General features: G+C 45.4%; 1 protein-coding gene across 1 annotated transcript in view; it reads left to right on the forward strand.

The window, feature by feature from the left end:
• LOC142765972 (uncharacterized) overlaps nt 1-25,922 on the forward strand; it is a 156,535-nt gene that overhangs the window by 120,362 nt on the left and 10,251 nt on the right. The window lies entirely within an intron of this gene.

Consider the following 25,922-nt stretch of genomic DNA (forward strand, 5'->3'; position numbering starts at 1 on the left):
GTGATGCCTTTCGGGCTCTGCAACGCACCCGCGACTTTAGAGCGCATGATAGATACCGTGCTGCGCGGCCTGAAATGAAAAAGTTGCCTTTGCTACCTGGACGACATTATTATCTTTTCTTCAACGTTCCTTCAGCACCTAGAACAATTGGATCAAGTTCTGACGTGCCTGGCCGGCGCCAGGCTTCAAATAAACCCTCAGAAATGCTCTTTCGCTAGCAAATCTATGAAGGTCTTAGGACACGTTGTTAGGAAAGAAGACATCTGGCCTGACCCTGACAAGGTTTCTCAAGTCCTTCACTTCCCGCGTCCCGAAAAAGCAAAGGAGCTTCGCAGTTTTCTTGGCTTCGCCTCCTTCTTTCGCCGGTTGATCCAGAACTTCGCTTATATTGATGCTTCATTACACCAACTACTTGTTTCCAACATCTCCTTGTTGTGGTCTCAAGAATGTCAAACGTCATTCGACCTGTCTAGGCGGGCACTCACGCCTAAACCTCTGCTCTGCCACATTGACGAAGCCGCAACGACTATCCTTCTTACCGACGCTAGTGGCCTTGGTATAGGAGCCGTTCTTCTACAACGCAACAAGTCTTCCCTAGAGAAAGTTGTTGCATATGCCAGTCGCGTACTCACCCCTGCCAAAAAGAACTACACGATAAGTGAACAAGAGTATTTGTTTGTGGGTCGGTCGGTGCAGAAGTTCCGTCCCTATCTCCATCGCCGTCACTTTACAATCGTTACAGACCACCATGCCTTATGCTGGCCTTATACACTGAAGAACTTGTCCGGACGCTTGGGTCGGTGGATACTACAGTTGCAGGAGTATGACTTTGACATAACTTACAAGTCAGGTAGACAACATCAAGACGCCGACGCTTTAACTCGTTGCTCGCTTCCAACTACCCATATCAGCGTTGGTGAGAACTCACCTACCACATCTACCAAAGTTCACATGCTCGCATCAATAAGGCAACCCTTTTCGGACGACGAGCCAACATTTATCTCCCGCCAGTGACCCGATCCATACTGCAGACGCATGATGGACCACCTTTCGGGAGTTTCTCATCCATCAAACGCGCGACTCCGTCGTCAAATCCTGCACTTTAAATCTCCCCGGTGCGGGGGAGACGAATAACGCCGACCTTGATAAGACGCCCCAGTGTACAAATCCCATTCGCGCACGTCGTTCCGACACTCATCTTGCTGGCGCTTTCGGCAGAAACGAGATATGTGGCCACAATATATATATATATATATATATATATATATATATATATATATATATATATATATATATATAGTTAAAGGCTTAGGACTTCCTGAAAAGCTCTTTTTTGCCCCACACCGAACCGCCAGTGCCAGGAGGGGCCGTCTGATCGGGAGGAATGCGCTAGTGAACGGAAACATACAGAGACCGCTGACTTCAGAAAGGTGAAGGGGAGAGGGGGGAGAGAGATGGGGGGAAGTGGAGGGAAAAGTGGAAGGGGGGCACCCGAGGGGCGTCCACCGTATAATATTTTTCTCTTTTTTCTTTTTTCTTTCCTTTTCTTTTCTTTTTTCTTTTCTTTTTTTTCTTCCTCTTTCCTTGCCCTCTGATTTGAGATTGTATAAAGCTGAGCACCGACATACTGTATCTTTATTCCTGATGAAGGCCAGACTCTAGGCCGAAACGTCGAAATAAACCACGTTGTGACCGCTCACGGAGGATCTACTAGACTATATATATATTTATATATATATATATATATATATATATATATATATATATATACATATATATATATATATATATATATATATATATATATATATATATATATAGATAGATAGATATATATATATGCGTGTGTTTGTGTGTGAAGTCGAGAGGATGGAACGTGTGTAAATACGGTGGCTCTAGCACCACTAGATCGAAAACCAGTGCAGCCTTTGTGAAGCTGCTGCTAATTTCCTTAGAGATCATGTCTATATGCTTGATACTCTCTCCTCCAAACAAAGCAAAGGTGAAGAAATTACAAATTGCAAAGATGTGGGTGTCAATGAGAAGTCAAATAGAGAGGTAGCCTAGCTAGTCGTGTTGAGTCACTTAAGAGGAATGGACCATGAATCAGACAAGAAAGCGAATTACGGTAGCCAAAGATATGATTGGCTCAAGTGTACTTAACATAATTGTGGTGATTTCTCATGGCTACCATAAATCGAAGGAATATTGTTGTCAGAACAATACAAGCAACATCTTTTCGTAAAAGCCATATAGAAGTCATTAGAAAATTGCCATGATGGACCCATCAGAGACCAAGCATATAAGCCGTTTCTCGTTTAAATGCCGAATATGGCTTGATATGCCCAATTGCTGATATACCCTTTGTATGCGTGAGCCCTGAAACGAACATTATATGGCTATCATCTGTATATGTGTATAGGTAAAATGGTTCATATAAACATGTATATAGCCTTATATAGTACTTTTGCATATATTCATATATAGATGATTCCTAATTGAGAATTCAGCTCCTGTGGCTGGCATAATTTATAGCTGCACAGATCTACAGCTATCAAAATAGTTGCCTGATAATAATGAAGCCCTTCCCTTCTTAGCCATCAGTCGTCACTGTTTTGTGCTGCATAAGTGCCATATTCTGAAACATTATTGCTCAAACTTTTCCCCGAAACATCACTGTTTTTGTTATCTCCACCAACGCACAAAAATATTCCCAAGACATGGTTGCCATGTACTGGATATTACACATTATTGCAACTACTGCGGTCAGCTTGTGTTCTAGTCAAACTTCTCCCGAAAACATGCGTTGTGTATAACTCTAAATGAAATGCTTTTTTCATTTTCTGTTAAGTGTTAAACAAAAAGATAGTGCATGAAATTTATTTAAAATATTTTTGTGTGTTAGTTGAGCGAGTTTTTTAGTCAAATGGAATTACCAACTTTCTAGAGATTAGTAGGGACCATGTTAGTTTGTGTAATATATTCACAGAACTGATATTCAAGAGTTGTAGAGCTTGATAAACGGTGGGCTGCGGCGGCTGCATTTCCGATGAAGGCGGAAATGTCGTAGGCCCATGTGCTCAGATTTGGGTGCACGTTAAAGAAACCCAGGTGGTCAAAATTTCCGTTGCCCTCCACTACAGCGTCTCTCATAATCATATAGTGGTTTTGGGACGTTAAACCACACAAATCAATCAATCATCATTGATAAACGGTGAATGTTATTCAAAGTTTTGGTGCGCTGTTGTAGTAGCTAGGAATGAGCAGTACTGCTAAAAATGGTGGCTTTAAGTGCCCTTACTCGTGAGATTGGTGTCTATTAGCGATATTTCTTGCATGCCGGTCACTAGAATATGCAGCTTTGAAAAGTTCTTTTACTGCAACAAATTCTTTATTTAATGTAGCTGCAAGCTCTCACGCAGTTCTGTCGAGAACAATTTGTGGATCTGTATAAAATCATCTGCTATCCTCATGCATTTAGACACGACGTAGTATTTGTTTTTGTTACGGCTTGTATGTGCAATCGCTTTGGATAGAAGTGTCCTAGCGCGACAGATGTGTTCTCTAAATATCATAAGGCTGACTTTGATTTACCTGCTATGAATAAAACTACGCAGACATTACTCGTAGTGAAGGCGGTGAAAACAAAAGTATATCTGTTTTACTTTAAGCAGCGAGATGTTTGAAAAAAGCAAAAATAATGCTGTTCAATTTAGAACAACATCTGAATTATTGCATAATTTAGAATTAGAATTGGCCGAATGTAGTTCCGAGAGAAGCAGAAGTCAAGTAGTCGACCGTTGTCTTCAGCGCTTAGTTCAACTCTCGCTCCGTCGGAGTTGTTGGAGCACCTAAAAGCAAAGTGATTATGAGTGTCGCAAGCCTTTGGACTACGTCGCAATGTACGTGCACTTCTTGGTCGAATCAACAGTTCTTTACAGAAACTGACCGCTAGTAGGAGTGACTGGAACAGACTTGAGGCAGCATGTCGCGTACAACGAGATTAACGCTTCGCTGCGATTTCAAGGCTAGGAGCGGGAGCTATCGGAAATAAAAGCGAAGGTCAAGAATGTAACACAGCATACAGATAAGTGCTGGAAAAATTTTATAGAGCGATGTATTTATGAAATTACTATTGTATAGAGGCAGGCAAAGTTTCTGACGTTCGAGCAGTTCTTGCACGAAAAACATTGATGTTCAGGGACAATATATATATATATATATATATATATATATATATATATATATATATATATATATATATATATATATATATATATATATATATATATATATATATATATATATATATATACTGTACGTAGAGTTTTGTCAGTGGCTGATTTTACAGCACATAAATGCCACCTGAGGTATTTCATCTGACCCAAGCTTGAACCAGATGAACCAGATTAACTCGCGCTGTGTAGCAGGGGTCATAAAGTTGAGCACGATCAAGAGAACTGAACCGGATTGCCCTGATTGCGATTAAAAGTGCCAGTGTGATACTAGTATTAGGCATCTACTAGAACGTATAAAGATGTATAAGGCATAACTGTTTACATCTTCTCTGAGATTGTAACAGTTTTTATCTCACACTGAAATGCTCTACATCTGCACTCGGTGATTTCTTCACTATGTTCCCTAGACACCCGTTTATTCAAACGCTAGCAGGCCACTTACGTTCGCTCATTGGATGTTGAGAAACCCGGAACACACAATCATGATAATTTTTGAACTCGGGCAGGTGTTTTTGTACGACAATATGTACTTCAGCTGCTTTTAATTCTGCTTTCATTTTAAAGGTACCTGCAAGTTCTACAGTTCGTACAAAAATAACCACTACAGGGCCAGTAGAGGAATATTTTATTATTTTAATCACTAAAAGAGCCCTAAAATATCCATGCCGGCGATATACGACCAGTTTAATCTGGAGATGCCGTCACAGACATGTGCAGATTTATGAATACTGGTTACCCGTTGTGTAGTATAGAAGTTTACAGCTAGCTATGATGAAATAGCTAAATTACAAGAGGTGAGTGATGATTGCTTGTGATAGCGCACTGTGGCCTTGCCAAGCTCTTCGTCTTTCTCTCCTTGTTGTTCCTGGGTTTCGCATGTGTGTTACATTCCCAGGCAAACAGGCAAAGCCTGTAGGGTGAGCCATCTCGAACAAGAACGGTACAAAGTTTTCAGTTGAGTAATGTGAGTGAGCTGTCTTCTGCTCGGTCATCGACCACTGATTGTAAATGATCTAATACGTAGGTGAGTGGGCTGAGACGTTGCAAAGCTACAAATGAGCCTGTATATTGTGACAAAGGCTTTGGACACAATTCACGCTTGCAATGCGGTGTCGACAGTAGTACTAAGCGACTTTTTTGAGCTATACTCTTTCGTGAAGATCGCCGTATTTTACCTTCGAACGACGCCACAGTCTGAAAACGAGCGAATAGACGGACCTCTTCTGTGAGGCACAAGTTTCTGAATACAGAATATTGTTATGTGGAATGAAATGTAAGAAAGTGTACACAGGGATGGTGGCAATCTAATGTACAACAGACAAAGTGAGAAAAAGTTCGTAGTTTCATGTTTCACCATGTTGTACTCGTAAATAAAAAAAGTCACCAAGTCATCTCAGTTCTTCTGGTTGGAGGAAACGTACAATGCAGGCATCTTGGTCAGCGTTCTCTATGCCTGTTCAACGAGACCATTTGTCTGCGGAAAATTATTGTTTTTTATTTTTATTTTTACAATGCTGCAGGCCTTGGGCGGCCCAAGTAGGAGTCATTTCTTGGTATAACAATGATGGAGAACCAGTTATAAACAAGAAAAAAAGAGGGGAAAAACAAATACAAAATGAGAGCAAGAAGAAATAAGCAATGAACAATCGAAGAATACACCAGAAAACAGGAGAAGACTAATGAGTGCATATTTCAGACATATGACACATAAGCAGGTAATGACCAAAAACATTGAAGCAAGGCAGCAATGATCATACAGAGTAGCGTAGCTCAGAACATCGTTTGCGCAAACCGAAAAGACGTCGAAAGAAGAGACTCGGAAAAGGGAACACTCGCAACTGACTTATATTGAACCGAAGCTTGTCTTATCTAACCCTCGGGCATGCGTACAACCACAAGAAGAGGCCAAGCAACTATAATCGCATTCAGTCAGATAGAAAATTAAATTCGTTATCATACAATGACAGAGATGGAACACGGATACTTTGTTCACCAAATTGTCTAATAAACATCCTCTGCCAATTTACGTGCCACTTTGTCTTTGCTTCTTAGCAATATTCTTGTACGGCGCAGTAGCGGTTCACACGAGCATTCTTTACAGTGATGCGGCGAATGCCAACCCGTGCCGTTACTCATTGACAGTGCATGTTCCCTTAAGTGATCATTTATACAACGGCCCGACTGGCCAATGTACACCTCGCCACAACTGAGCAGGATCAAGTAGACAATGCCTACCAAACGACTCAAAAACTTCCTTTGTGGCGTACCAAGTGCTCAAACAATGCACTTGGTACGCCACACGAACGAGCACAAATGCTCGAAAGCCTCCGAGGTGACAAGAACACGACAGGGACCTCAAAACGAGAGGCGACGTGCTTCAATGAATGAGCCACTCTGTGCACATACGGAATGACAACAGGTCGCTTCTTCTGTGTTTTTTCCTTTGTGCCAGAATCGCCGGTGGCGTCATGTTCACATTTTCTCAGTAAAGCTTCGCACACTGTCGTTAACAACAACAAAGAAAAACCCACAAACACGAGCCTGAATATTTTCTCCCTGAAACTTTCATCAAGAACGTGATAGCAAGGCCTAGTAAGAGCCCATTGTAACCTCGTAAGTGCAATAGCCCTTTTTACTACTTTAGAATGAGCGGAATGATACGGCAAAAAAAAGCCTTCTGAGCAGGAAGGTGTTACATCCAACACGCATGCTTTTGTCAAGCCTGAGATGAATATCTACAAACTGCAATTTGTCATTGACAGGAAGCTCATGTGTAAACTTCAGCCCTTGTCGAAATGCTCTAAAGTTATCTGAAACAAAAGTGACACGTGCAGAGTAGTGCTCATTTCACTCCTTTTTGAAAAGAACAAAAATCGTTGACGTATCTAAAAACGCGTAACACCTTGTCTCTGGACAAAACAGAGTCAAGGTGTCGGTCAGTCTGAGCCAGGAAAATATTACACAGCACAAGCGCTACACACAAACCATTACAAATATATTTCTTTTTTACAAACACCTTGTCTTAAAATAAAATAAACGTTGCTCCAAGATAAAATTCTAAGAGGGCTAAAAAACTCTCTACCGGAACCCCGGCATGGTTTATAAAAGACACACAAACATTGTTCTAAATGCACGACTGCACGTACCCGAGTAACTCCCTGTGTGGTACTGATTAAAATAGATCTTCGACATCGACAGAAAAAAAAATATCCTTCACAGCTACTGTCCTGAAGATCCTAATTATTTCACAGGAATTCTTGACAGCAAACGGGTCGTCTAACAAAAGAGTGTTAATTGTTTCAACAAGTAACGACTCACCATTACCTGCCACGTACTATTTTCGCTGACAATGGCCCTAAAAGGCATATCTGGTTTGTGAGTTTTCGCATTAAAAATACATACAGCTTGTCTCTTTTGCACTCACTAATGGCCTTTGCCAGCTTCGTCAGTGCGTGCTCATTACACAAGACAACAGCCCTAAACTTTACTTTAGGGGCAGAAACCTGCACTACCTTAAAGTTCTTCCGTATGGCGTCAGTAGCCTTTATTTCAAAGATCCCTTTTTTCATAAGCACAAAACCACCATCTTTGTTCGACACTAGTACACGCAAGCCCCGCAGGGGCGCCTGTGAAAGCAGGCGTTTGGTGTGTAGCGACACCACGGACCCGAGCTAACGGGGGAGTTTCTACTCCCTCCCACGCCTAGCCGTGCGTGGCTTTGCCGTGTCCGGGGAAAAGGGGATCCTGGGGGTTGAGCTGACGCTGGATGATTGGACCTTTAAGGCCCCCCGGCTGAGGCAACACACCCCTTTGGCCCCTTCTTCACGTAGACGGCACCCCTGGGCTGACCCACCCAGGGCAAGTCGGCAGTCGCCTTTTCCTATCACTCTCTTCCTACATCTTTGTCTTTATCTCTCTCTTTTTATCTGTCCTGTCATCTTATCTTTTCCGTTTACTTCCGAATTTCCGGGCGGCGAGGGTTAACCCTGTGTAGTTACCCAACCTTGGGTAGTTATATTCGGTTATAGCGGCGATGCATGACTGGCGTCTCCAAGTGTTCACTAGTCAACCTTGTAGCGTCCCCTTGTTGGGCTCGGTGGTGGGTGGCCACCATCGCCGCCGAACTTTATAGTATTTTTATGGCAAAAGCTTTTCCCCTCCTTCCTGATCGCTCCCTAAAAAGGTGGCGCACCGATGATACTTTCCTGCTTAACACACCAAAGTCGACATTCCCAAAGTACCATGTAATCCACAGTCAAAACGAAAACAAGACAGTCCGAGCCATTTCATCTTTCCTCGTTTCCAAAACTCTCAAAGAAGCAATAGGCCCAGGTTATAAAGTGACAAAGATGGGAAGTGGCGGTCTTCTTTTGGAGGTTTGTGACAAAGCTCAGTATGAAAAGCTGTCTAAGCTTGTAGCCTTTGGGGAAACCCCTGTTTCGGTGGGCCCACACAGGTCGATGAACACTGTCCGTGGCGTAATTTCTGATGATGATCTTACTGAGCTTTCTGAAAGTGAGCTGCTCGAAGGTTGGCAGGACCAGAACGTGGTCAAAGTCCAACAAATAACAATAAGGCGCAACAACAAACTGACCCCTACAAAACACGTAATAATTACCTTCGGAACAAGTGACCTACTAGAATCAATCGAAACCGGCTATTGTAAGCTTCGTGTAAGACCATACATTCCCAACCCTCGTCGATGTTTCAAGTGCCAACGTTTCGGTCATGGATCGCAGAGTTGCAGAGAGCGTGCCACTTGCGCAAATTGCGCATTCATTCAACACATATCGGACAACTGCACCTCAGAAACAACTCATTGTTCAAACTGTGAAGGAGATCACGCTGCCTACTCACGATCATGCCCCGCATGGAAAAAAGAGAAACAAATAGTAGAACTCAAGGTTAAATTCAATCTCACATTCCAAGAAGCACGCCAACGTTTTGCAATACACAACCCATCTTATCCCCCCTTTGCAGATGTGACGCGCCGGGGCGCCGCGCCACATGCCTCGGCACCCGCGAATGTCACACAGCGTGTGGCCGCGGTCGTGCCGCCAGCGCCCCCGGCTGGAGCAGCCTGTACTGCTCCACCACCTGACAAACAGGGCCGGCAGACCCCGGTGTCTGCCGAACCTGGGACCACTGCAGGCGCAGTTAGGTCCAAAAGTTCAGTGAATGTGCCTGCCCAGCAGGCACCATCCACCACCTCACAAGAGGACAAGAGGTGATAGACACAAGTCCCACTTCTCCGGCGCCTCAAACGCCGAAGGATAGGCGCAACTTCTTGGAGCCCGCCAAAAAAGAAAAACCTCGAATCACGGGGCCCTCAAAAGGCCCTCTAAACTAACGCAACACCTCTGTACACACAGCACCACACTACATTAAAATGACACAACTTCTACAGTGGAACGTCAGAGGACTGTTGAGAAACCTCGACGATATCTATGAACTTTTACACAAACATACACCTAAGGTGCTGTGCGTACAAGAGACACACCTGAAACCTAAACACACCAAGTTTTTACGTCATTACGTTATCTTTCGGAAAGACCGAAATGATGCCATAGTGCCATCCGGTGGTGTTGCCATTATAGTCAATCAAGGGATTGCATGCACACACCTACCACTACAAACATCCCTTGAGGCGGTGGCTGTTTGAGCAGTTCTTTTGAATAAGCTCGTCACCATCTGCTCTCTCTACATACCTCCACAACACCGTCTTGAAAAGCATGAATTCGAGTCCCTCATAGAGGAACTTCCAGAACCTTATATCCTCCTTGGAGATTTCAATGCACATAGCAATCTATGAGGTGACTCTCGCTGCGATGCTCGAGGTCGCCTGATTTAACAGCTCCTTTTTTCTTCCGGTGCGTGCCTGCTGAATCGGAAAGCGCCAACATATTACAACATCGCTAACAATACGTACTGAGCAATAGACCTCAGCATAATATAACCATCACTACTGCCTCTACTTAAATGGGAAGTCATTAATGATCCATATGGTAGTGATAATTTTGCTATCGTTATTAGCACATCAATAATAAATACATGTCCTGCACAAGTTCCCAAATGGCTCACCGACAAAGCTGATTGGAAAAAGTTTCAAAAAATGACTTTATTATCTTAGACTGACATGGTGGCATTGAGCATAGAGGATGCTGTATGCTACTTTACAGCTTTCTTGGTTGATGCAGCAACAAAATGTATTCCCCAAACATGTGTACCGTCAAGCAAACGACGAGTACCATGGGGAAATAATGAGTGCCGTGAGGCTCAAAAAAACAAATTAAGGCATGGAGGTTGCTTAAAGACTCGCCCACAGCCGAGAATCTTGTAAACTTTAAGAACGTCAAGTCTCAAGCAAGGAGGACGCGCCGACAGGCGAGAAGAGAAAGTTGGCACAAATTTGTATCGGGCATTTACTCATACACAGATGAGTCGAGAGTCCGGAGCATGGTTGGTAAGGTGGCAGGACGAGGATCACATTCGCTTCCTCTAGTGAACACACAAGGGGAGAGTTTGGAAGACCAGGCAAACACTCTCGGAGCGCACTTTGAACAGGTCTCCAGCTCAACACACTATAATGAAGTGTTCCGACGATACAAAACCGCAATAGAAAAACAGAGATTAGAGCGCAAGCCGAAAACACATGAGGCATACAACGAACCTTTCTGTTTGGCTGAACTGCAGGACTCACTTGCTGGCTGCAATAAATCTGCCCCAGACCCGGACCTTGTGGCATATGAAATGTTAAAACACCTGCCCACTGAAACCCAGAAAGCTCTCCTCTCTCTGTATAATGCGATATGGTCTTCTGGCGAGCTACCCTCAGCCTGGAAGGAAGCTATCATTATCCCAATCCTAAAACAAGGCAAGGACCCGGCCTCAGTTTCCAGCTATAGACCAATAGCATTAACCAGCTGTATTTGCAAAGTCTTTGAAAAAATGATTAACAGGCGCCTGATGCACTTTCTTGAAATTAGTGGCCTACTTGACCCATACCAGTGTGGGTTTCGAGAGGCTCGGTCCACCACTGACACCCTTGTCCGTATCGAAGCACAAATTCGCGACGCTTTTGTTCATAAGCAATTTTTTCTTTCTGTGTTCCTCGATATGGAAAAGGCTTATGACACTGCATGGCGCTTCGGCATATTGCGAGACCTCTCACATTTAGGTGTGTCGGGTAGAATGCTGACAGTTATCAAAAGCTACCTATCCAACCGTACATTCCGTGTCCAAGTTGGCACTGTCTTATCTCGAGTATTTGTCCAAGAAACAGGAGTGCCACAAGGAGGTGTATTGAGCTGCACACTTTTCATAGTTAAAATGAATTCCTTGCACCTGTCCTCCCACGAAATATTTTTTACTGCATATATGTCGATGATGTGCAGATTGGTTACAAATCGTGCAACATCTTAATGTGCCAACGTCAAGTTCAACTAGGGTTGAACAAGGTATCTCAATGGGCAAACGAGAATGGTTTTATACTCAACGCGCAAAAGAGCATTTGTGTCTTCTTCAGCCGAAAGAGGGGCCTCCATCCTGACACCGACATTGACCTGCATGGTCAACCTCTGTCAGTGAAGACCGAGCACAAGTTTCTTGGTCTCATATTACACACTAAACTAACCTTCACCCCACACATCAAGTATTTAAGGGACAGGTGCTTAAAAACAATGAACATTTTGAAAGTGTTGTCACACACTACACGGGGTAGTGACAGGAAATGTTTAATTAACTTATATAAAAGCCTCGTACGCACACGCCTAGATTACGGTGCTATAATCAATCAGTCGGCAACACCATCAGCCTTGAAAATTTTCGACCCTGTCCACCATCTAGGCATTCGCCTCTCTACGGGTGCTTTCCGCACCAGCCCTGTGGAGAGCCTGTACGTGAATTCGAATGAATGGTCGCTCCACCTACAAAGATGTTCCTTGTTCTTTCTGTACTTTTTAAGGTGAAGGCAGACAAGAAACATCCCTCCCATTTCACAATTAATGATTTGCCTTGTTCTGGCTTGTTCGAGAACCGTCCTTCGTTTAGGCAGCCCTATGCGCTGCGTGTAAGGTGCCTGGCCGAAAAAACAGGTGTGCCTCTTCTTGAACCCAGTTTGATGGCTCCTGCAACATATCTGCCACCGTGGCAGTGGCAGCTTATAGACTGTGATGTTTCTTTTGTTGATGTCACAAAGCACGCACCACTTGCACACATACATACATACTTTTTAGAACTACATTATAAATACACATGCCCTGAGTTCTTTACTGATGCGTCAAAGTCAAACACTTCTGTGTCGTATGCAGCGGTAGGCCAATCCTTTACCGAGTACGGCGTTCTTCATCCTAATGCAAGCATCTTCACAGGAGAAGCTTACGCAATACTGGCGGTCGTAAAACACATTAAACAGAAAAAATTACAAAAGGCGGTATTATACACAGACTCCCTAAGCGTGGTCAAAGCCCTGAAAACTCCTAAAAACACAAGAACCCTGTGCTGGTGTCACTCTACTCACTTCTGTGCACACTCTACACATCAAAACAGCATGTCGTTGTCTGCTGGGTTCTAGGGCACCGTGAAATACAAGGGAACGTTTTGGCCGACAATCTGGCTGCTTGCGCCAATCTCACTACTGCCAATGCATCTACATCAGTCCCTGCACTTGACCTAAAACCTTTTGTAAAACGAAAGCTCAGGGGGTATTGGCAGAGCATGTGGGATAAACACACAGATAATAAACTCCATGCTATTAAGCCGCAACTAGGTTATTGGCCGCCACTATCAAAATCACGATACACAGAAGTAATACTAACAAGGCTTAGAACAGGACACACACATTCTACACATTCGTTTCTTCTGTCTACTAGTGATCCACCATATTGTGAAAGATGTGGAGAGCCCCTTACGGTTCTCAACATTCTCGTCCAGTGCAATGAGCTAGATGCTCTAAGAAAAAAGCACTTTTTACTGCCCTACCGACAGCAGCTCCCTCTACACCCTGGGATGCTCATCGGTAGGGATCCGCTTTTTGAACTGCAAAAACTTTTTACGTTTTTAAAAGATGTGCAAAGCTTTCACCCGATATTTTGAGGTCATCCGTACCACGACCTCTATAGAGTGGTCGTGGCTGCGGTGACTACATCTTCATCATGGTTTTAGTATCATGACATTTTGCCATCAGCTACCATCACACATATGTCACGCCACTGTCATGATTTTATTACTTTCATGTTTTAACCCGCGTTAGAGCGAGGAACTTGAAGGCCCCTTTACAGCCACGCTCCATATCATTGTTCATTTCTGTAGTCAATTGAAATGGCGCTCTTTGGCCATTAATTGGCCCTTGCGCCACTAAAAACTACTCATCATCATCATCATCTAGTACACGCAAATCATTCTTCCTGAGGAAGCACACCACCTCATCCATGGGTTCACGCCCATTCAGTGCTAGTTCCTGTAGATAGTTTTTTAGCCCTCTTAGAATTTAATGTTGGAGCAACGTTTATTTCAATTGAAGACAACTTGTTTGTACAAAAGGAAGATATTGCCACGTTCCATTTCCCAAGTTTTGTTATCGTCCCAAAACACTACATGATTCTCAGCGCAAACCGCGCCTGCAGTTTTCGAGAAGCTTCCGGACTGTAGTGGATCATTTTGATACGATCACGCCAACTCCGCGAACGGTACAGATTATTCTGGAACCTACGCCACTGCCAGCGATAACGCGAGAACATTTGACGGCAAGAGTATAAATGCCGACGCGCTTCGCCGCTTGTCAGTTGTTGATTGAAGGCCGACGCTCCGTTCGCCGCTATTAGTCCAAGACTGCTATCTGTGCAAGACTGCTGGTGTAATTGGACTTTCTGTTGACCGGGCACAGGTTCGCCCAAATAAACAGTTAAATCACAACACGAAGTCTCCTGTCTTCGGCCACGTCACGACCCCGTGATATCTGGTGGAGGTGCTGTTACTTCCATGTACCAGACGCCTCCGTCAAGCCGTGAACCCAGCCCACGTCGTGAAGACACCGACGCCAGCACCGAGCAGCGAGTTAGCCCCAGGCAACAAGGTCTGCTACCGGAGTACGGGGTTTTACTGGATAAGGCGCAGAAAACCAAGACGTTGACGTCGACCAAGGCGACCATGTCAACTCCGGTTCTACCTGCACCACTCCTGCTCCAGCAACCCAAAGAACCACCAATTTTCCGTGGTTCGCCACTTGAAGACGCGGAAAGCTGGATTGAAAGGTTCGACCGCGTCGCCGCCTTCAATGACTGGACAGACGATGACAAGCTACGGCATGTGTATTTCGCCTTGGAAGATGCTGCTCGGGCCTGGTTCGAGAATCAAGAGCGAAGCCTCACAACGTGAACGCCTTTCGCGCCAGGCTCCTCACCACTTTCGCAAGTGTGGTGCGCAAGGAGAAGGCCGCAGCTCTCCTGGAAACCCGCATGCAGATGCCAAATGAAAACGTAGCACTATTCACGGAAGATATGATTATACTCTTCCGCCACGCTGACTCCGACATGTCCGAAAAGAAGAAGGTCCGTGTACTTATGCGAGGAGTAAAGCAGAAACTCTTCGCCGGGCTGATCAGAAACCCGCCGAAGACGGTCACCGAATTCATTTCAGAAGCATCTACAATAAAGAAGACACTCGAGATGCGCACGCGGCAATATAACCGTAGCTTCTCGTCTACAAGCTACGCCGACATTCAATCGCTAGGAACCACTGACTTGCGTGAGACGATCCGAGCGATCGTGCAAGAGGATCTGCGAGAATTACTTCCTTCAGCGCAGCCTCGCGTGGAATCCATCGCGGACGTCGTACACCAGGAGATCCAGCAGTCGCTGGGCGTTCCTCAGCATCAAGAGCCGCAGCTGCAAGTCATGAGTTATGCTGCTGCAACATGCCACCACGGCCCTCCTTCACGCGCACGCCAGAACGCCGCCCCATCGCACTTTCGTCGCCAGACGCCACCACCGCCACCACCCCCACCAACGACCTACAGTTCGCCAGCGGGCCAGCGCAGTGCGCCGAGGAAAACCGACGATTGGCGCACCCGTGACCACCGCCCACTGTGCTACCACTGCGGCGAGGCCGGGCACAATTACCGCCGTTGCCAGTACCGACAGATGAGACTGCGTGGCTTCGCCGTCGATACACCAACGCCGCAGCCAGGAGAACGGCCACGTGACATCGCCGACTATTTGACAGGAACTCAATGGACACCACGAAGTCCTTCCCGTTCGCCGTCACGCAGCTGCCGCATGTCACCACACCCCCGGCAGAACTCTGGCCCAACGCGGTGCCGGTCTCCTAGCCCGTATCCGGGAAACTAAGGGCAGCAACCCATGGAGGGGCGGTTGCTGTGTGACGAAATACCGAAGATCCTCCGACAACGACGACGCCGCGACGGAGCTTTCCCAACACCACGCCAACCAGGCAAAGTCTTGACGAAGAAACCTCATCCACCAAAGGTGACCTGGCGACGCAACATAGAAGCAGCGGAACAAGCCGGCGAAGCCGGGACCCGACGCCACAGCCTAACTGCATCGCGATACGGCGAACTAGCGACCTCGACGTTCTTATCGACGGCCACAGTGTGACCGCTCTCGTCGATACCGGAGCCGACTATTCCGTCATCAGTGAGTCGTTCGCTGCGAAGTTAAAGAAAGTTAGGACAGCTTAGAAAGGCCCTGAAATCCGTACAGCCGGAGGTCATCTCGTAACGCCTGCAGGAACCTGCACAGCGAGAGCCACCATTAAAGACTGTATTTACCCTACAGACTTCGTAGTCCTACAGCGTTGCTCGACAGATGTCATCCTTGGCATGGACTTCTTATGCCTCCATGGTGCTGTCATCAACCTAAAAACAAAGTCGATAACGTTATCCACAAAAGAAGCACTACCGCCGCGCACGCCGTCCGGAAACCATGCCTTGAATGTGCTGAAAGAACAAGTCACCATTCCGCCTTGCTCAAGCGTCATTATTTTAGTCGGCGCTCCTAAATCACCTCACTTGGAAGGCGTCGTTGAAGGCAGTCAGCATCTGTTGGTCACCCGAAATTTTTGCGTCGCACGAGAAATTGCAGAGCTGCCGGGACGCAAAGCAACGGTTATGCTCAAGAATTTCCGCAATGAGTACAAACATGTGAAGAAAGGAGCAACGGTCGCATACATCGAATGAATTGTCGAAGCCACCAGTGCTTTTGCCCTCGCCGATTCTGCGGAACCTCCTCAGAGAAACCAAGCCCCTCCCATAGCTTTTGACGTCAATGCGAGACTTTCGAACGATAAGCAAGAACAGCTCAGGGCCCTACACCTGCAATACGAAGACTCCTTTTCGTCGTCATCAGAATTCGGCAGACCCCAATCACGAAACATCGCATCATAACCGATGAAAATGCCAGACCACTCCGTCAGAGTTCGTGCAGGGTTTCAACGCGAGAACGTGAGGCCATGAAGAGACAAGTTGATGAAATGCTGCGGGATGACATCATTCAGCCGTCTGAAGTCCATGGGCGTTTCCCGTGGTGTTAGTGAAGAAAAAAGGTGGGACCCTACGTTTTGTGCGTCGATTATCGCCGCCTGAACAAAATCACAAGAAAGGACGTGTATCCTCTCCCACGAATTGACGACGCACTTGATCGGCTCCATAAAGCCAAGTACTTTTTGTCAATGGACCTCAAGACTGGCTATTGGCAAATCGAAGTTGACGAAAGAGATCGAGAGAACACGGCGTTTATACCACCGGACGGCCTCTTCTAGTTTAAGGTGATGCCTTTCGGCCTTTGCTCAGCGCCTGCAACTTTTCAACGCGTTATGTATACAGCACTAGCAGGATTGAAGTGGCAGACTTGCCTTGTTTACTTGGATGACGTTGTCGTGTTTTCCTCGAGTTTCGACGAGCATCTTCGGCGCTTTGAAGCTGTACTTCAAGCCATCAAGACGTCCGGACTGACACTGAAGGCGGTAAAGTGACGATTTGCGTACGAGGAGCTCTTGTTTCTGGGGCACGTTATCAGCAAGTCTGGAGTTTGTCCCGATCCATGGGAAACAGCTGCCATCGCCGACTTCTCGCCGCCCACTGACAAGAAGGCGGTGCGCCAATTTCTGGGCCTGTGCGCCCATTATAGGTGGTTCGTGAAAAACTTCGCCCGCATCCCCGATCCTCTCACTAACCTTACCAAAGCCGACGTGGAGTTCAAGTGGAAATTGCCACAGGAACACGCTTTCCAGGAGCTTAAACATCGCCTCCAGACGCCTCCATTACTTGCCCATTTCGACGAATTCGCCGAGACAGAAATACACACTGACGCAAGCAGCGTAGGTTCGTGCCGTTCTTGCTCAGAGGGCTGACGGACTTGAAAGTGTTATTAGTTACGCCAGCCGATCACTATCGAAAGCAGAAGCCAATTATTCAACAACAGAAAAGGAGTGCCTCGCCATCATCTGGGCTACGTCAAAATTTCGCGCCTACCTCTACGGCAGGCCCTTGAAAAGTTGTGAGCGATCACCACGCCTTGTGTTGGCTAGCCACCTTGAAGGACCCTTCAAGTCGCCTCGCACAATAGAGCCTAAGACTTCAAAAATATGACATTACTGTCATTTACAAGTCCGGCAAAAAACACTTCGACACCGACTGCCTCACTGGTGCGCCTGTCGACCAACCACTACCCGACTGCCCGGATGACGACTACTTCTTGGGAACGATAACTACCGACGACTTCACTGAACGACCGCGGGCCGACCCGGAACTTGAGGTCCTAATAGAATACCTCGAAGGCAGAACCACCGAAGTCCCGAAGATATTCAAGCGCGCACTTGCGTCCCTCTTTCTCCGTAACGGTCTTCTACAAAAGAAAAACTTTTCACCACTTCGAGCTAAGTACCTCCTTTTGGTGCCTTCAGCTCTGCGACCAGAACTCCCGCAGACCCTGCACGACGATCCGACGGCAGGGCATCTCTGTGTTTCTCGCACGCTCGCGAGGATACAAGAAAGGTACTACTGGCCACGTCTTGCCACTGACGTCACTCGTTATGTAAGGACATGCCAGGACTGTCAGCGACGCAAGACACCGCCGACAAGGCCAGCGGGACTTCTGCAGCCAATTGAACCACCTTGCCAACCTTTCCAGCAGATTGGTATTAACCTACTGGGGCCGTTCCCGACGTCGGCTTTCGGAAACAAGTGGATCGTGGTAGCTACCAACTACCTCACCCGCTACGCCGAGACAAAAGCCCTGCCAAAAGGCAGTGCATCCGAGGTAGCTCAGTTCTTCGTGGAAAATATCGTCCTACGTCACGGCGCCCCGGAGGCTCTTATCACCGACAAAGGAACGGCATTTACTACCGACTTAACTCAAGCGATCTTGGCATACAGCAAACCACCGCCGGACTACAGCGTACCACCCACGAACCAACGGCCTCAACGAGCGGCTTAGCAAGACGATCGCCCGCATGCTGTCAATGTACGTCGATGTCGAACGCAAGACGTGGGACGCCATTCTTCCGTGCGTGACCTTCGCATACAACAAGGCGATGCAGGAGACGACGCAGATATCTCCATACAAATTGGTCTACGGAAGGAGCCCGGCAACGACGCTCGATGGCATGTTACCCAACGTGACCGACGAAGAAAACCTTGATGTGAGTGAGCACCATCAACGCGCCGATGAAGCCCGACAACTCGCGTGTCTCCGTATCAAGAATTAACAGACGACCAACAGCCACCGTTACAATCTTCGACGACGCTTCGTGGAATACCAGCCCTGTGAACGTGTTTGAGTGGACGCTGATACGGCGACGTGGACTAAGTGAAAAGCTTCTGCGACGGTACTTCGGACCGTACAGGGTGGTTCGACCTCTCGGCCCACTTGATTACGAGGTTGTCCTCGACGGCATCACGAACTCTCAACGACGCCAATCGCGATCTGAAGTCGTCCATGTCGCGCGCCTCAAGCCATTTCATGCGCGTTAACAAACTGAAACAGTGTTTTTTGTAATATTGTTATACCGTAATTTATTCATTGTACTTTTTTGCAATATGGTTGTGTCTTCATCTTTAGATAAAGCATCGTGACGATGCCTTTTTCAGTGAGGGCGATGCCACGTTCCATTTCCCAAGTTTTGTTATCGTCCCAAAACACTACACGATTGTCAGCGCAAACCGCGCCTGCCGTTTTCGAGAAGCTTCCGGACTGTAGTGGATCATTTTGATAAGATCACGCCCATTCTGCGAACGGTGCAGATTATTCTGGAACCTACGCCACTGCCAGCGAGAACGCTAGAACATTTGACGGAAAGAGTATAAATGCCGACGCACTTCACCGATTGTCAGTTGTTGATTGAAGGCCGACGCTCCATTCACCGCTATCAGTCCAAGACTGCTATCTGTGCAATACTGCTGCTGTGATTGGACTTTCCGTTTACCGGGCACAGGTTGTCCCAAATAAACAGTTAAATCCCAACACACAGTCTCCTGTCTTGGGCTTGGTCACGACCCCGTGACAACATTTGTATTGGTTTGTGTGTTGCGCCTGTGCTGTGTAATGTCTTCCTGGCTCAGACTGACCAACACCTTGACTCTGTTTTGTCCAGAGACAAGGCGTTACGCGTTTTTAGATACGTCGACAATTTTTTTGTTCTCTTGAAAAAGGAGTCACATGAGCCCTACGTTGCATGTGTCACTTTTGCTTTAGATAAGTTTAGAGCATTTGGAAAAGGGCTCAAGTTTACACATGAGCTTCCTGTCAATGACAAATTGCAATTTTTAGATCTTCATCTCAGGCTTGAGAAAAACCGTGTATGTTGGATGTATCACCCTCGTGCTCAGAAGGCTTTTGCCGTATCATTCCGCTCAATCTAAAGTAGTAAAAAGGGCCATTGTTTGTACGAGCTTACAGTTGGATCTTGCTAGGTCTTGCCAGCACGTTCTTGATGAAAGTTTCAGAAAGCAAATATTCAGGCTCGTGTTTGCGGGTTTCCCTTTGTTGGTGTTAACGACTGTGCGCGAAGCTTTGCTGAGAAAATGTCGACATGACGCCATCGGCGATTCTGGAACAAAGGAAAAAACAGAAGAAGCGACCTGTTGTCATTCCGTATGTGCACAGAGTGGCTCATTCATTGAAGCACGTCGCTTCTTGTTTTGAGATCCCTGTCGTGTTCTCGGCACCTCGGAGGCTTTCGAGTATTTGTGCTCGTTCGTGTGGCTTATCAAGTGCTCATTGTTTAAAGAAGCACGAAAGGAAGTTTTTTAATTGTTTGCTAGGCATTGTCTACATGATCCTGCTCAGTTTTGGCAAGGTGTACATTCGTCAGTCGGGCCCTTGTATGAACGATCGCTTAAGAGAACATGCACTGTCATTGAAAAACAGCACGGGTTCGCATTTGCCGCATCATTGTAAAGTATGCTCGTGTAAACTTCCACTGCACCGTACGAGAATATTGCAGAGAAGCAAAGACAAAGTGGCACGTGAATTGGCAGAGGCGTTGCTTCTTAGACAATTTGGTGAACAATGTATCAGTGTTCCATCTCTATCATTGTATGATAATGAATTTGATTTTCTATCTGATAGATCGTGATTATAGTTGGTTGGTCTCTTCTTGTGGTTGTACGCATGCGAGAGGGTCGTATAAGACGAGCTTCGGTTCAAGAGAAGTCAGTTGCGAGTGTGTGCTTTTCCGAGTCTCTTCTTTCGACGTGTTTTGGGTTTGCGCCAACGATGTTCTGCACAGTTACACACCCACTAGATCGACAGCATACGTTACTAGCGTAGCTCAGATTATTACAGAACTAGATATGAAAAAACCATTCACAGAATAAAGGCACGGTTACAATTTTTTCTACGAACTGCTTGAACACCCAAAGAACAATGTTTTATAAGAAGGTATGAGAGAATAAGGCATTCCAATCACTTATGATGCGTGGGGAAAAATGTTTGAAATTGTTTGTGCGAGCGAAAATCGAGGTAAATATGCAAGGATGAAAGTTCTTGGTGGGTCTATGGGACAAAGGCTTAGATAAGGAGCAGGGTCGAGTGTAAGTGTACGGTTCGAAAGCTAATAAAAAATTTAGACTTGTTTTTTTTTCGGCGCCTTTGTAAGGTAATGGTGTGTTTTGTTTGCATTAAAGAGGTAGGCGAGTCATGTCGGCGGTAACGATTATATATGTGCTGTACGGCCAGCCTCTGAATTTGTGTATTATTGTTAATGTCTTTTTAGTGTACGGGTCTCAAACAATACACGCATATTCAAGACGAGGCCTGATTAGCATGGTATATGCAAGAAACTTAACATGACAGGGCGATTTTTTTAGTTTGTGTCGTAATAGGCCGAGCTTACGCCGAGTTGATGCACAGATTTTGCCGATATGCATTGACCAGGTTATATTGTTTGTAAATGTTAAGCGGGGATATTTAAAACAATTGGTCTGAGAAAGTTTGACTCCGTTTACAGAGTAAATGAAAATAAGACTACATTTTTCTTATGTTATGCGCATTTTCACCGTTTCAGCTTGGTTTGGCTTCATTTCCCAAATGTCGCACCAGTCTATTTTTTAAGGCTGTGGTTGAGGGTAATTTGGTCATTAGTGGATTCAACAGCTCTATACAGAAGACAGTGGTGCACAAATAAACGAATACCAACGCTTTCGTGCACACTAGAGCTTTTGTCGTCTATATAAACCTGAAATAATAAACGCCCCAGGACACTTTCCTTAGGGACTCTGGAGTTAACTGATCCAAGATCTGAAACACGACCACCTCCACCAACAAATTGTTTTCTATGTTCAAGATATAAGGCGATAAACTTCATTAGTAGATGCGGGACATTAGGTGTAATAATTTTATTGAGGAGACCTGAATGCGAAACCCTGTCGAATGCTTTGCATAGATCTAAGAATACTGCGTTAACTTGGCCGGACTTGTCGAGAGCTGAAGAAAAGGTAGCTGAATAGAAGCGAGTTGAGCGGTAATAGATAGGCCCTTACGGAAACCATGCTGGAAGGGTAAAAAGTATTGCGGGAATCGAAAACGTCGACCAGATGGCTGGAAAAAAAAATGCCCCTTGAGTTTGCTGCATGAATTGAGAAGTGAACTAGGGTGATAGTAACGATGGCTCGATCGCCAGCTTCAAAAACAGGAAGTGTGTGTGCAATACGCCACTTGGCGGGGAAAGACGTTCACAAAAGGAAAGACGGAACATAACAACTAGAAATTTAGCTATGAATTCACCTTGCCGATAGAGAAACATGTTTGGTATCTCATCAGGGCCTACACAAGTTTGCAACTTAAGATTAAGTAACATTGCAACAATTTCTTCATAACTGATAAAGTCAGAGTTTAGTCCGGTTGCTATACGTATCTCTCCAATATCATTACAAGACAATGAATCAGAAAAAACGGATTGAAAGAAACATTTAGGTTCATTCGCAATCAGCTATTTATCGTTTGTAGTTTGCTTTCTTATTTTTATGCTATTAATGTCGTCACGCCTTCTCGCATTTAGTGTCGACAAATTTTTGAAGGATTAGCTTTAATAAATTAGGCAAGTTGGTCGAATAAAAAAATTTCTTACTCGCACAATTTTTATCCAAAAGTGTTTGGTACAGGGTTCTGGATAACGAATGGTTTATCTTACGTTTTTTCAACTTTTTGATCTTGCGTACTAATGACTGATATCGCATTAGATCCACGGGTTTGCGCGGCACACCTTCTTTGTTTTTACGGGAATATAGTTTCCGGAGCAGAAATGACAAATTGTTCGGACTTGTCCCCGAGTAAGTTGACATCGTTTTCGGCAAAGTTGCTGAGTGCCAAGTCTAAATAATCGAGAACATTTTCGTCATTAGACATACTGAAGTCTTTTACAGTTTTTTGTCGGAACCATGCCGCAATTGTCCACCCATTCGACACGTAAAAGTTACCATTTTATAGTCAGATATATCGTCTACCACTGCAACTTCTGTTTAAGACAAAGCTGCACTGTAAAACACAACGTGAAGACTTGAAGAACAATTTCCTTGAACTCGCGTAGGAATATTTACGGCTTGGTTCAGATAGCATGCAAGCATAAAGTCGAAAACCAAGTGTTCATCGGAAGAGGGGGAAGATAAAGAGGGCCGGATAATATTTGGAACGTTGAAATCTCCGGCTCTAATAATGTTACTTTTAGAGAATCTGATTATATGGTCATATAGTTCGGTCAAGAAGAAAGAATCAGCGCAAGGCGCCCTCCAAACCGCAAATAAAATAAATGACTTGCCATTAGAGCGCACACGCAGGCATAAACGTTCATGGCCATCAATCTGATCCAACGGATCAGCATTTACGTTACACCTAAGAACAACAGCGACGCCTCCGCAGTACGAAGGCCTGTCCCACCTATGAATGTGGTGGGAAGGGGGAGCAATATCGGAATCGGGTATTCCATCATGAAGCCAAGTCTCCGATAGTACGGTCACGTCAGGATCATGGGTTAGAAGGACAAATTTGAGTGCATTAGCTTTATTTACAATCTTTCTTGCATTGATGTTCAAGAGACAAAATTTATTCAGTGGGTTGGCAGAAGATTGTCATGTACTGACTTCACGGCGAACAGTGGAATAAATTTTGACACGCGCGTTTTTCACATCATACCAAATGTACACTTCATTGTCAATCTGAAGCTTATCGTTGAGAAGGTACACATTTTTACCGCTGTCTTTGTCTCGTGTGACTCTTTCCCGCAGCAACTTCCTTTCACGGAGCGTTTGCCGAGAGTAGCCGTTTTCTACGAATAGCTTGGTTCCTTTCAATTTCTTTGCGTTTTTGAGGATATTCGTTTTTTTGTTAAAGTCTTGCAAGTACAAAATTGCGGGACGATTAAGACCCTCTTGAAAATATACACCTTTTTTTCCTTAATCTTGACCATATACACCTTTTTTTTCAAGTTTGTAATTCTGCCAGTTGAGGTAAATTTCAAGCCCAACTTTTTATCAAATACCTCGCTGATTACTCGAGTATGAAGATCAGCGTTGGTTTCATTCTCTACTTCACATATAGTGATCAATGAATTAAGATCTAGTGCTCAATTATGGAACTGTGTTTTGCACATGCGGAGTAATTCTTCGAGGGCATCGGCAGTAAACTGGCGCCCTTGATCTTGGATAATAACATGTGATGGACCATGACGAAGGACCATGATGAAGGACTACGGAGTGCAGCAAAAAGAGGACCTGAAAACAGAAGTGGAAGAGAGCAAGGGGGTGGTTTCAGCATACAACGTAGGGTGGTCAACGCAGACCATTATCCAATCGTTCCTAATTTTAGATAACGCAAATTTACCCAGAATGTCAATTCCCACCTGTTTGAAAGGCGTGCTGGGTGTTATCAATGGCGAAAGAGGACCTGGTAATTCGATGGCCTGTCCTTTGTGATGCTGGCACGTTTCGCTCCTAACGACGTAGCGCTTCGTCGTTTTCTATATTTTGGTTCAGTGAAAGCATTCGTGCGTCCAGTGAAACGTTCGTATCAAGCCATAATGAATGGATATCGCATCATCATGCATTACACGTAGATCAGAGCGAAGATTCTTGGGCACAATTTGCAGAAAACGTGCCTCAGATCTGAAGTAGTCAGTTCTATTGAGCCAGTTGTCTGTAATAGAAAAGCAACTCTGTTTTGGAAGGTACGGTTGACGGTGAAAAATGAATCCACCTTGAGAAATCGCTTTGTTGTTGCAGTACAATGTCAGCCGCTTCGAGAATGTTGCTTGTAACGGCAGCGAGGGAGTCGTCAGAATTTTAGCTGGCAGGTGGTGGCTGCAAGAGGAATCCGATAGAGGCAGTTTCGATAGATAGGAATCCGAATAGAGGAATCCGATAGAGGCAGATAGAGGCGTGGTGACGGTCACTCTTGTATGACAACGCAAAGGAGTATACCAAAAGTCGCAGAGCTCAACGTGTGACACAGCCATAAGAATCACGCAAACCGACCAGCCAACAGTAGGAATAATGATCAATAACTATAAAAAATTGCCTCTCGTAAAATGAAACGGAACTTTTTTACGGCGAAAACAGCTGCCAGATATTCCTGTTGCTTGACTGCGGAATTGCATTCAAATTTGCTCTGGCAACGGCTGGCATATGCGACGATATGCTGAGTGCTACATGACGTTGTACAAGCAACGCTTCTATGGCGCTACCACTAGCGTCAGTGTGTACGTCGGCCTAGCAAGATGGATTCAAGGGACGCTACAGCAGGGCTGACGTTAGTACTAACTTAAGTTGAGAGAATGAGGCGTCACACTGCGGCCTCCAGCTGAAGGGCTCATCCTGTCCCAAGATAGTGTACTGCAGGTACATGATATCGGCAAACCGGGGAACAAAGCGGTGGAAGTAAAAAAAATAGACCGGAAAATGAGTCAAGTTCTCGTGCGCACTGCGGTGGTTTGAAGAACTCACTGCATTTATATTGCAAGGCTCATGTCTGACGCCATCTTTGCTCACTTAGGGTCCGAGCACCAGCGTTCGGCTTTCGCAAAACCAACATTTTTCCGGAATTCAGGACCAGCTCGAACTTTTTGATGCAGTGTAAAACAAGACTGAAAGTCTAAAACGGTCGGTATCTTTTTCAAACGTTCAGTCAGATATTATTACATGGTCATGGTAGCATATGACTGTTTTCCCCTTTAGAATAC

Source organism: Rhipicephalus microplus, chromosome 6 (genome assembly GCF_043290135.1).
Source record: "Rhipicephalus microplus isolate Deutch F79 chromosome 6, USDA_Rmic, whole genome shotgun sequence".
Taxonomy (NCBI): Eukaryota; Metazoa; Arthropoda; class Arachnida; order Ixodida; family Ixodidae; genus Rhipicephalus; species Rhipicephalus microplus.